The following is a 14,076-nucleotide window of genomic DNA, read 5'->3' on the forward strand; positions in this document are numbered from 1 at the left end:
GACAGAGTATCATCCATAACTATTTCGAAGTATAGTACATGTATTTCCTTTGTTTTCAAAAAGGTAAGCAGGGATGGAAATCAATAATGGGTGCATTTCTTTGCACAGCGCCATATACTCCCCATAGGCATGGCCCTTACATAACAAAGTTTAGACATATCATAATTTAATGAACAGCGGAATTGCAGGAGCCAGAAAGACTTTGGGACTGTGGGTCCCTCCTCCTGTGATAAACGAGTTGATATGGCCACAGGGGATGGCGAGGTGAAGTCCCCTGCATTTACACTCTTCTGGAAAAAAAGGTGCTAAGTAGAAGAACCATACAGGAGTCTTCTGTTTGTCCCCACAGGGGAACCCTTTTTGGTGCTGGTTAGAACCCTTTGCAGAGTGTTCTATCTAGAACCTTCTACGAACAGTTCTGCATAGAATCCTCTATGAAAGTGTTCTACTGAGAATCAATCAAATTCAAGCAAAAACCCTTTTTACATCAGCACAAAGTACTATACCGAAACCCAGCCTAAAACCCCAAACAGCAAGCAATGCAGGTGTAGAAGCACAGTGGTTAGGAAAAACTCCCTAGAAAGGCCTGAACCTAGGCATAAACCTAGAGAGGAACCAGGCTATGAGGGGTGGCCAGTCCTCTTCTGGCTGTGCTGGGTGGAGATTATAACAGAACATGGCCAAGATGTTCAAATGTTCATAGATGACCAGCAGGGTCAGATAATAATAATCACAGTGGTTGTAGAGGGTGCAATAGGTTAGCACCTCAGGAGTAGATGTCAGTTGGCTTTTCATAGCGATCACTCAGAGTTAGAGACAGAGTCCAAAACAGCAGGTCCGGGACAAGGTAGCACGTCCGGTGAACAGGTCAGGGTTCCAAAGCCGCAGGCAGAACAGTTGAAACTGGAGCAGCAGCATGTCCAGGTGGACTGGGGACAGCAAGGAGTCTTTTCATCAAAGAAGTTCATGAATTTATCACTGCTGAAGTTAAAGCCATCCTCTCTTGGGGAATGCTGCTTTTTAGTTAGCTTTGCGACAGTATCAAAAATACATTTTGGATTGTTCTTATTCTCCTCAATTAAGTTGGAAAAATAGGATGATCAAGCAGCATTGAGGGCTCTTTGATACTGTACGGGACTGTCTTTCCAAGCTGGTCTGAAGACTTCTAGTTTGGTGTGGCGTCATTTCCGTTCCAATTTTCTGGAAGCTTGATTCAGGGCTCGGGTATTTTCTGTATAGCAGGGAGCTAGTTTCTTATGACAAATGTTTTTTGTTTTAAGGGTTGCGACTGCATCTAGGGTATTACGCAAGGTTACATTTAGTTCCTCAGTTAGGTGGTTAACCGATTTTTGTACTCTGGCATCCTTAGGTAGGTGGAGGGAGTCTGGAAGGGCATCTAGGAATATTTGGGTTGTCTGAGAATTTATAGCTTTTGATGATCCTTGTTTGGGGTCTGAGCAGATTATTTGTTGCGATTGCAAATGTAATAAAATGGTGGTCCGATAGTCCAGTATAATGAGGAAAAACATTAAGATCCACAATATTTATTCCAAGTGATAAAACTAGGTCCAGAGTATGACTGTGGCAGTGAGTAGGTCCGGAGACATGTTGGACAAAACCCACTGAGTCGATGATGGCTCCGCAAGCCTTTGGAGTGGGTCTGTGGACTTTTCCATGTGAATATTAAAGTCACCAAAAATTAGAATATTATCTGCTATTACTTACTACAAGGTCCGATAGGAATTCAGTGAACTCAGTGAGGAACGCTGTATACGGCCCAGGAGGCCGATAAGCAGTAGCTATAAAAGTGATTGAGTAGGCTGCATAGATTTCATGACTAGAAGCTCAAAAGACGAAAATGCTTTCTTTTTTTTGTAAATTGAAATTTGCTATCGTAAATGTTAGCAACACCTCCTCCACCTTTGCGGGATGCGCGAGGGATATGGTCACTTGTGTAACCAGGAGGAGAGGCCTCATTTAACATTGTAGTAAATTCATTAGGATTAAGCCATGTTTCAGTCCAATCACATCAAGATTATGATCAGTGATTAGTTCATTGACTAACTGCCTTGGAAGTGAGGGATGTAACATTAAGTAGCCCTATTTTGAGATGTGAGATATCACAATCTCTTTCAATAATGACAGGAATGGAGGCAGTCATTATTCCAATGAGATTGCTAAGGCGAACACCGCCATGTTAAGTTTTTCCCAACCTAGATCGAGGCACAGACACCGTCTCAATGGGGATAGCTGAGCTGACTACACTGTCTGTGTTAGTGGTAGACTCCACTAAGCTGGCAGGGTGGCTAACAGCCTACTCCCTGGCCTGCACCCTATCCCATTGTGGAGCTAGAGGAGTTAGAGCCCTGTCTATGTTCATAGATAAGATGAGAGCACCCATCCAGCTAGGATGGAGTCCGTCACTCCTCAGCAGGCTAGGCTTGTTCCTGTTTGTGGGTGAGTCCCGGGAAGAGGGCCAATTATCTACAAATTCTATATTTTGGGAGGGGCAGAAAACATCTTTGGAGGGTTCTTCCTAGAACCCTCTATGAAAGGTTCCACCGGCCTTATTAGCCTTTAAAATGTAAGTATTCTGAATAAAAATATAAACGCAACATTCAACTATTTGAAAGATTTTACTGAGTTACAGTTAAGAACATCAGTCAATTAAAATAAATAAATTAGGTCCTAATCTATGGATTTCATATGACTGGGAATAAAATAAGAAGGTAGGGGAGTGGATCAGAAAACCCGTCAGTATCAGGTGTGACCACTATTTGCCTTAAACAGCGCGACACATCTCCTTCACATAGAGTTGATCTGGCTGTTGATTGTGGCCTGTGGAGTGTTGTCGCAATCCTCTTCAATGGCTTTGCGAAGTGGAGGATACTGGCAGGAAATGGAACACGTTGACGGACAGGTAGATCCAGAGCATCCCAAACATGCTCAATTGGTGACATGTCTGCTGAGTATGCAGATGATGGAAGAACTAGGAAATGTTCAGCTTCCAGGAATTGTGTACAGATTTAAAAACATGTTTTTTTTCACCTTTATTTAACCAGGTAGGTTCGTTGAGAACAAGTTCTCATTTACAACTGCGACCTGGCAAAAAATAAAGCAAAGCAGTTCGACACAAACAACAACACAGAGTTACACATGGAATAAACATACAGTTCATAATACAGTATAAAAGTCTATATACATTGTGTGCAAATAAGGTAAGATAAGGGAGGTAATCTAGAGCACTGCATCGCAGCGCTAGCTGTGCCACCATAGACTCTGTGTTCGCGCCCAGGCTCTGTCGCAGCCGACCACGACCGGGAGGTCCGTGGGGCGACGCACAATTGGCCTAGCCTCGTCCGGGTTAGGGAGGGTTTGGCCGGTAGGGATATCCTTGTCTCATCGCGCACCAGCGACTCCTGTGGCGGGCCGGGCACAGTGCACGCTAACCAAGGTCGCCAGGTACACGGTGTTTCCTCTGACACATTGGTGCGGCTGGCTTCCAGGTTGGATGCACGCTATGTTAAGAAGCAGTGCGCCTTGGTTGGGTTGTGTTTCGGAGGATGTCTTTCGACCTTCATCTCTCCCGAGCCCGTACGGGAGTTGTAGCGATGAGACAAGATAGTAATTACTAACAATTGGATACCACGAAATTGGGGAGAAAAGGGGGTTAAACATTTTTTAATTTTTTTTAAAGATAATAATAAATAGGCCATGGTGGCAAAGTAATTACAATATACCAATTAAACACTTGAGTGATTGATGTGCAGAAGATGAATGTGCAAGTAGAGATACTGGGGTGCAAAGGAGCAAGATAAATACATAAATAAATACAGTATGGGGATGAGGTAGTTGGATGGGCTATTTACAGATGTGCTATGTACAGGTGCAGTGCTACCTGTACTCTGACAGCTGGTGCTTAAAGCTAGTGAGGGAGATATGAGTCTCCAGCTTCAGTAACTTTTGCAGTTCGTTCCAGTCATTGGCAGCAGAGAACTGGAAGGAAAGGATGCCAAAGGAGGAATTGGTTTTGGGGGTGACTAGTGAGATATACCTGCTGGAGCGCGTGCTATGGGTGGGTGCTGCTATGGTGACCAGTGAGCTGAGATAAGGCAGGGCTTTACCTAGCAGAGACTTGTAGATGACCTGGAGCGAGTGGGTTTGGTGACGAGTATGAAGCGAGGGCCAGCCAACGAGAGCATAAAGGTCGCAATGGTGGGTAGTATGTGGGGCTTTGTTGATGAAACTGATGGCACTGTGATAGACTGTATCCAATTTGTTGAGTAGAGTTTTGGAGGCTATTTTGTAACTGACATTGCCGAAGTCGAGGATCGGTAGGATGGTCAGTTTTACGAGGGTATGTTTGGGAGCATGAGTGAAGGATGCTTTGTTGCGAAATAGGAAGCCAATTCTAGATTTAATTTTGTATTGGAGATGCTTAATGTGAGTCTAGAAGGAGAGTTTACAGTCTAACCAGACACCTAGGTATTTGTAGTTGTCCACATATTCTAAGTCGGAACCGTCCAGTGTAGTGATGCTGGACGGGCGGGCAGGTGCGGGCAGCAATCGGTTGAAGAGCATGCATTTAGTTTTACTTGCCTTTAAGAGTAGTTGGAGGCAACTGAAGGAGAGTTGTATTGCATTGAAGCTCATCTGGAGGTTAGTTAACACAGTGTCCAAAGAGGGGCCAGAAGTATACAGTATGGTGTCGTCTGCGTAGAGGTGGATCAGAGAATCACCAGCAGCAAGAGCGACATCATTGATGTATATATAGAGAAGAGAGTTGGCCCGAGAATTGAACCCTGTGGCACCCCCATAGAGACTGCTAGAGGTCCAGACAACATGCCCTCCGATTTGACACACTGAACTCTATCTGAGAAGCAGTTGGTGAACCAGGCGAGGCAGTCATTTGAGAAACCAAGGCTGTTTAGTCTGCCGATAAGAATGTGGTGATTGACAGTGTCAAAAGCCTTGACCAGGTCAATGACTACGGCTCTTAATGTTTCTTATCGATGGTGGTTATGATATCATTTAGGACCTTGAGCGTGGCTGAGGTGCACCCATGACCAGCTCTGAAACCAGAAGCATTTATATTGTTTTTCTGTGTATTTATGACAATTAGAACCCTTTTCCTTACAAATGACACTTGTCTTTCAAAAAGGTAATTCTGATCAAAGTGGTTCTTGGTAGAACCCTAACACTCAACATGCAAAGAACCCCTTTTTGAACCCTTTCTTCTAAGAGTGTATGGGCATCATGCTATAGGGGATTTATTAGATGGAGTAGTGGGGTATTGATCAAAGGAATGAATAGGAAGAAAGATAAGAGTTGTGACAACTTCCTTAGAACTCATGGGAAGGTTTGGAATTTATGGAATTGTGTGCATCATGTTCCCCAACATGACATTTATCGAGAGCTGTCACAGAAACATCTGACTCACTGCATTCAATTTATCCTGAATAGCAGAGCCTTACGAGCAATATGAGGCTCTGCTGTAGCCTACTCTAATACAAATGTTTTGTACAGTGTGTTCCGTACAGTATACAGAAGATGTTTCGTACAAATCTTCCATACAGTATGCCCAGTTCTACAGGACCAAACGTACAGCTTCATACAAAAAATCCTTCAATGCTCCTCCTTAGATGTCAAATATTTTCCTACACTCCCTACCCTGTTGCTGTCTCGGCTCAGTTTGGCAGCGGTGTCTCTGGTCAGTTTAGCAGCTGTGTCTCTGGTCAGTTTGGCAGCTGTGTCTCTGCTCAGTTTGACAGCGGTGTCTCAGCTCAGTTTGACAGCGGTGTCTCGGCTCAGTTTGACAGCGGTGTCTCGGCTCAGTTTGGCAGCTGTGTCTCGGCTCAGTTTGGCAGCTGTGTCTCGGCTCAGTTTGGCAGCGGTGTCTCTGGTCAGTTTAGCAGCAGTGTCTCTGATCAGTTTGGCAGCGGTGTCTCTGATCAGTTTGACAGCGGTGTCTCTGATCAGTTTGGCAGCAGTGTCTGATCAGTTTGGCAGCGGTCTCTCTGATCAGTTTGGCAGCTGTGTCTCTGATCAGTTTGGCAGCTGTGTCTCTGATCAGTTTGGCAGCTGTGTCTCTGATCAGTTTGGCAGCAGTGTCTCTAATCAGTTTGGCAGCAGTGTCTCTGATCAGTTTGGCAGCTGCGCGACTGGGTGGAAGATGACCATGTGCTTTAAGATTTACCGGATCTTTTTTTGGCAGTTTTATTGAAGATCACAACACTACTCATACAGTGCAGTGCTGTTGTTCAGCAGCAGATGATGTGCTCTCAGCCACTCGCTTGTCATTCCCACTCAGCATCGAATGGTCAAGCTAGCCACAAGTTCTGACTGAGTTCCATTGTCATGAAATGCAAATACAGCGATGAGTTTCTCTCTCTTGGTTTAATACAAACTTTGAGAAATAACGAGGACAATGTGTTTTGTGCATGGAAGTGCTTAGTAATGTGTCTCTCAAAACGAACAAATTAAAATGACAGGTCCTGACCAAACATCCACAGCATGATGGTAAACCCAGGGAGTTCTTTCAGAACAGGGCAGAATGCTTCAGGAAACAGTTCTTCGACAGTGGAAAACTAAGTCAGCTAGCAAGGCACTTCTGTCATAAGGGAGCACCATCTCTCATAGTAGTCGATGTGAGTTTCTTTTTCAAACAATCCCCTTGTACACAGCCAATAGCTAGCTAGCTAACGTTAGCCAAAGCAAGCTACTGTATCTAGATACTGATAGTGCAACCCTAAGTAACAGTATAGATGAAGATGGGAAAAAAACTGTTGCTGTTAAAATACAAGCAATAATTTTTATTCTCAACTGGAATACACTGATTGACGCAAGATGCTTTGTGAGGCTGAGAAACTGACTGAGAAAGTGGTAGATGTTCTGATGCAGTTTGGCACCACATACCTGTGCGAGTCAGGGTTCTCAACTGTCAAAAAAGGAGCCCAGAATAGACCTGCTTGTTGAAAACTTCAACCTGTCACACACCAATCATTAGGACTGTGTGTGTGTGTGTGTGTGTGTGTGTGTGTGTGTGTGTGTGTGTGTGTGTGTGTGTGTGTGTGTGTGTGTGTGTGTGTGTTTGTGTGTTTGTGTGTGTGTGTGTGTGTGTGTGTGTGTGTTTTTTCTGGTCTACATCTGTGTGATGTGATCAATCAGTTTATTCCAGTTCAGAATAAAAATGATTTAATGTAGTTTAACAGCAACATTTCCAACCTAGACAGAGATGTAGCTATTTATATGGGTATTTCATTTAATTGTTATTTGTCTGTGTTGCATGTGTTAATGGGCGTAAGGGCAATGAAATGTACCGATATTTACATATACAGTGGGGAGAACAAGTATTTGATACACTGACGATTTTGCAGGTTTTCCTACTTACAAAGCATGTAGAGGTCTATAATTTTTTTATTATAGGTACACTTCAACTGTGAGAGACGGAATCTAAAACAAAAATCCAGAAAATCACATTGTATGATTTTTAAGTCATTAATTTGCATTAGGGTCAGGACAGGCAGAATGGTCAAACACTGGGAAAACAAGGAAAGGAACAATTGAGAGCCAGGAGCAGAGGGAAAACCGCTGGTAGGCTTGACGAAACAAAACGAACTGGCAACAGACAAACAGAGAACACAGGTATAAATACACAGGGGATAATGGGGAAGATGGGCAACACCTGGAGGGGGGTGGAGACAATCACAAAGACAGGTGAAACAGATCAGGGTGTGAGAATCTCATATTTATATACTGTATATACTGGCGACAGGTAGCCTAGTGGTTAGAGCGTTGGGCCAGTAACCGAAAGGTGGCAAGGTCAAAATCTGTCATTCTGCCCCTGAACAAGGCAGTTAACCCACTGTTCCTAGGCCTTCACTGTAAATAATAATTTGTTCTTAACTGACTTGCCTTGTTAAATAAAGATATGTTTTATACCATCTATTGCATCTTGCACGGCCGTCGGTCATCCATATATTTATATGTATATATTCTTATTCCATCCCTTTACATGTGTGTGTATCAGGTAGTCGTTGTAAATTTGTTAGATTACTTGTTAGATATTACTGCACTCTCGGAACTAGAAGCACAAGCATTTTGCTACACTCGCATTAACATCTGTATGTGACAAATAAAATTTGATTTGATTTGCTTTGAATAAGTACAGAAAAAAGAGTGAGTCCTTTAAGTGAGTGCTTTGAGGGCTTTCTAAGGGTGTTTAAAGTCTCCAGCTGTGATCTATAATAAAATATGTAATCATTGTAGTATCGTCAATAGTCAGTACATTCCATCAAATTTGAAATAGCCAAGCCTCAAAGTAGTTACAATACTGTAACAGAAATAGCAGACATCAACTAAATGAGAGTATAGGTATCAAAGAATCTTGGCAACATGTAAACAAGAGACTTCGGCAATGACATTACTACTCGTTCTCCTAAGAACCATTTTCCAGAACTAATTGATTACATTCTATCATCATGTAATTGCTATATCATTCACAAACAAAAACAATCGCAACATGCTGTCACAATCTGCATAATTACATTACCTAAAATGCTTTCATAAATTTGATTTCCATAGTCTCTCATTTTCTTTAACGTGTGTGTGTGTGTGTGTGTGTGTGTGTGTGTGTGTGTGTGTGTGTGTGTGTGTATATATATATATATATATTGGGGTGATGTCTGTTCAGGTAACATCTGATCCTGAAGAAGTGTACTAGGTGTAACGTACATTAAGACACATCTGCATCAGTCATAGCCATGTTTCCATGCCTCCAGTGATGTTCTCCACAGCATTGAGACGGACTCATCTGGTTCCATCCCTGCCTCCCTGCACTCCTCCCTCAAAGTTTCTCCCTTTTTCTATCTTCCATCTGCCTGCAAGGGCTATTTCTGTCTATACCTCCACATGGATGGGTGGATGGGTGCAGGCAGGCATCAGGAAAACATACAGAGACATGGGAGTTAGAGAGGTTAGCTGTGGAGCGCTGTCTGTCTACAGGAAGGAAGGGACACTTTCCACTGAAACTAGATCAAATCAAACTTGATTTGTCACATGCTCCGAATACAACCTTACAACCAACCTGCCGACCTTACCGTGAAATGCTTACTTACAAGCCCTTAACCAACAGTGCAGTTCAAGAAGAGTTCATATAAAGTAACACAATAAAATAATAAAGAGGCTATATACAGGGGGTACCGAGTCAATGTGCAGGGGTACAGGTTAGTCAAGGTAATTTGTACATGTAGGTAGGGGTGAAGTGACAATAATAAACAGTGAGGAGCTGCAGGTAACAACACAAATGGGGGGTCAATGTAAATAGTCCGGTGGCCATCTGATTAATTATTGAGCAGTCTTATGGCTTGGGGGTACAAGCTGTTAAGGAGTCTTTTGGTCCGAGACTTGGCGCTCCGGTACCGCTTGTCGTGTGGTAGCAGAGAAAACAGTCTATGACTTGGGTGACTGGAGTCTCTGACAATTTTTTGGGGCTTTCCTCTGACACCGCCTATTATATAGGTCCTGGATGGCAGAAAGCGTGGCCCCAGTGATGTACTGGGCCGTACGCACAACCCTCTGTAACGCCTTATGGTCAGATGCCGAGCAGTTGCCATAGATGATTGCATCAAGGTGACTAATATTGAGACAAAGCCCTCAGGCATGTTCGGTTCCCTTTTTGAGTTGATATGGAAGGGGTTACACTGCCTACACCTCTCCTGGATTTGGAGTTTGGTAGCTACAAGTTCTCTCATAATATTTCAGCTGTCAGTTGAATGATATCAAAGTCTGATTCAGCCTCCTGATTCAGCCTCCTGATTCAGCCTACTGATTGTGACTATTGTATTTCATTGCATTACTTATTTAACCACAAATAATTGTTGGGAAACAAAAGTCTGGGGCAACTTGCCCTGCCAGCTCATTCCATAAAACCTGAAAAACACTACCCTGTAACTAAATATCAAATTGGCAGTGACTGTTCAGTGTGGAAAATGAACTGACGAAGCAGGGAGATAGTATGCTAATCCTGTATTCACTGACTGACTGTCACTCACTCCGCCCAGCCCCACAGGCAGCAGCCATTCACTTCTTTCTAACTGGGTCTGTGTCTCAAATGGCACCCTATTCCCTATAGTGCACTATGGTTAGAAATAAGTGGATGGCTGCTGCCTGTGGGGCTGGGCAGAGTGGGTGACAGTCAGTCAGTGGATTTGTGAGACTGAGATTACACAACAGGCTCAATTGAATGTTTCTCAACTGAAGCATGCTTTTCCCACTGCTGCATGCTGACACCATATTTCACCTCAAATCATTTCATACTCTTCATCTTTATGGCCACTGCACTTCTCCATTGCATTATTGTTGTTTATATAAAGAGTGTATTCATTGCGTCGACCAGTAAAAAAAATCATGTGACGTGTCTCAGTTTGATATCAAGTATTTTTGTGTCTGTGTTCTTATTTTATTCTCCTCTTGTGCTTGTTCAGCAAATTGCAATGTTTCCCCTCTACCTATTCATGCAGGCCACCCTACCTATTCATGCAGGGCACCCTACCTATTCATGCAGGCCACCCTACCTATTCATGCAGGCCACCCTACCTATTCATGCAGGCCACCCTACCTATTAATGCAGGCCACCCTACCTATTCATGTAGGCCACCCTACCTATTCATGTAGGCCACCCTACCTATTCATGTAGGCCATCCTACCTATTCATGCAGGCCACCCTACCTATTCATGCAGGGCACCCTACCTATTCATGTAGGCCACCCTACCTATTCATGTAGGCCACCCTACCTATTCATGCAGGCCACCCTACCTATTCATGCAGGCCACCCTACCTATTCATGCAGGCCACCCTACCTATTCATGTAGGCCACCCTACCTATTCATGCAGGCCACCCTACCTATTCATGCAGGCCACCCTACCTATTCATGCAGGCCACCCTACCTATTCATGTAGGCCACCCTACCTATTCATGTAGGCCACCCTACCTATTCATGTAGGCCACCCTACCTATTCATGTAGGCCATCCTACCTATTCATGCAGGCCACCCTACCTATTCATGCAGGGCACCCTACCTATTCATGTAGGCCACCCTACCTATTCATGTAGGCCACCCTACCTATTCATGCAGGCCACCCTACCTATTCATGCAGGCCACCCTACCTATTCATGCAGGCCACCCTACCTATTCATGTAGGCCACCCTACCTATTCATGCAGGCCACCCTACCTATTCATGCAGGCCACCCTACCTATTCATGCAGGCCACCCTACCTATTAATGTAGGCCACCCTACCTATTCATGTAGGCCACCCTACCTATTCATGCAGGCCACCCTACCTATTCATGTAGGCCACCATACCTATTCATGTAGGCCACCCTACCTATTCATGCAGGCCACCCTACCTATTCATGCAGGCCACCCTACCTATTCATGCAGGCCACCCTACCTATTAATGTAGGCCACCCTACCTATTCATGTAGGCCACCCTACCTATTCATGCAGGCCACCCTACCTATTCATGCAGGACACCCTACCTATTCATGCAGGCCACCCTACCTATTCATGTAGGCCACCCTACCTATTCATGCAGGCCACCCTACCTATTCATGTAGGCCACCCTACCTATTCATGTAGGCCACCCTACCTATTCATGCAGGCCACCCTACCTATTCATGTAGGCCACCCTACCTATTCATGTCGGCCAACATCTTTACAAGAGAAGGGGGTAACAGAAAACATTGGCAGCAACATAAAGTGCAGTGATGCTTCATACAATTACTTAAACTCCCCCCTTCTTGTTTCCTGTAGCTGCTTGTAATCAAATCGAAATCAAATCGAATGTTATCGGTTGCATACCAATATTTAGCAGATGTTATTGCAGGTGTAGTGAAATGCTTGTGTAATACTAAGGTATCCACACAATACAATGCACAAACCTGCCCTAGGCTATTCTTTGACTTTATTTGTATGTTTCAAACAGACTTTGGGCTCCCAAGTGGCGCAGGGGTCTAAGGCACTGCATCTCAGTGCAAAAGGCGTCACTAAAGTCCCAGGTTTGATTCCAGGCTGTATCATAGGGCGGCACACAATTGTTCCAGCATCATCCGGGGTAGGCCGTCATTGTAATTAAGAATTTGTTCTTAACTGACTTGCCTAGTTAAATAAAAATAAAAACATTGTGTTATTAAGAATAAAAAGGCTTCTCTGTGTTTATGATCCATTGCTTCTTTTATTCTGTACACCACTAGTTAGACAACACATTTTGAAGTTAAATACATGTTTCTTTACACAATGTTGTTGGTCATGAAATCAATGGTTGTTCATCATTCTAACAACCAAAACTGAATATAAACATGTGATATCATCTCACTTCATATCACAGAGCCCATACGACTATAATAACAAATCTAGGATGTGCTTTTCACTTGGGAGTCAGTCAAATTGTTGGAAAGAAAGATGGCGGAAGCGGACGCTGATGTGCAGCATGACTATAATGGTGGGGGAATCAAGGAGAGTCAAGGAGAGAAGGAGCGGGGGAATGGCGGGGGAATCAAGGAGAGTCAAGGAGAGAAGGAGCGGGGGAATGGTGGGGGAATCAAGGAGAGTCAAGGAGAGAAGGAGCGGGGGAATGGCGGGGGAATCAAGGAGAGTCAAGGAGAGAAGGAGCGGGGGAATGGTGGGGGAATCAAGGAGAGTCAAGGAGAGAAGGAGCGGGGGAATGGCGGGGGAATCAAGGAGAGTCAAGGAGAGAAGGAGCGGGGGAATGGTGGGGGAATCAAGGAGAGTCAAGGAGAGAAGGAGCGGGGGAATGGCGGGGGAATCAAGGAGAGTCAAGGAGAGTCAAGGAGAGAAGGAGCGGGGGAATGGTGGGGGAATCAAGGAGAGTCAAGGAGAGAAGGAGCGGGGGAATGGCGGGGGAATCAAGGAGAGTCAAGGAGAGAAGGAGCGGGGGAATGGCGGGGGAATCAAGGAGAGTCAAGGAGAGAAGGAGCGGGGGAATGGCGGGGGAATCAAGGAGAGTCAAGGAGAGAAGGAGCGGGGGAATGGTGGGGGAATCAAGGAGAGTCAAGGAGAGAAGGAGCGGGGGAATGGCGGGGGAATCAAGGAGAGAATATAAAGTAGCATACAGTGATGAGAATGTCCATTCTTATCTTGTAGGAGTATGTTTTGTTAATGAGGAGCATCTGATTGGATTACCAATTTTGAAGAATCCAGGATCATGAGACGGGCTTGTTTAGATTTTTTTGTTCTTCTGAGGATCAGAATGAGCGTGTGTTCTGTCTCGCCCGATTTGAGAAGTTTGATGTGTGCTGTGTGTCTCGTCGGAACAGGGGACCCCTCAAGGGGGTTATATCTGGCGTTTTGTGGAAAGTCGATGTTGCAAAGATTAAAAACATTCATGGAGTGATTGATGCTCGTCGGATGAATCGTGTGGTGAAGACTACAGTATCTGTTATTTTGTTCTTTGCTATGGAATCTCTCCCTACACTTCTTTTCATATGGAATCTCTCCATACCCTTCTTTTGATGTGGAATCTCTCCCTACTCTTCTTTTGATATGGAATCTCTCCATACTCTTCTTTTCATATGGAATCTCTCCCTACACTTCTTTTCATATGGAATCTCTCCATACCCTTCTTTTGATGTGGAATCTCTCCCTACTCTTCTTTTGATGTGGAATCTCTCCATACTCTTCTTTTGATATGGAATCTCTCCATACTCTTCTTTTCATATGGAATCTCTCCCTACACTTCTTTTCATATGGAATCTCTCCATACCCTTCTTTTGATGTGGAATCTCTCCCTACTCTTCTTTTAATGTGGAATCTCTCCCTACTCTTCTTTTGATATGGAATCTCTCCCTACTCTTCTTTTGATATGGAATCTCTCCCTACTCTTCTTTTGATATGGAATCTCTCCCTACTCTTCTTTTGATGTGGAATCTCTCCCTACTCTTCTTTTGATATGGACTCTCTCCCTACTCTTCTTTTGATATGGAATCTCTCCCTACTCTTCTTTTGATATGGAATCTCTCCCTACTCTTCTTTTGATGTGGAATCTCTCCCTACT

Source organism: Oncorhynchus nerka, linkage group LG7 (genome assembly GCF_034236695.1).
Source record: "Oncorhynchus nerka isolate Pitt River linkage group LG7, Oner_Uvic_2.0, whole genome shotgun sequence".
In the NCBI taxonomy this organism is placed as follows: Eukaryota; Metazoa; Chordata; class Actinopteri; order Salmoniformes; family Salmonidae; genus Oncorhynchus; species Oncorhynchus nerka.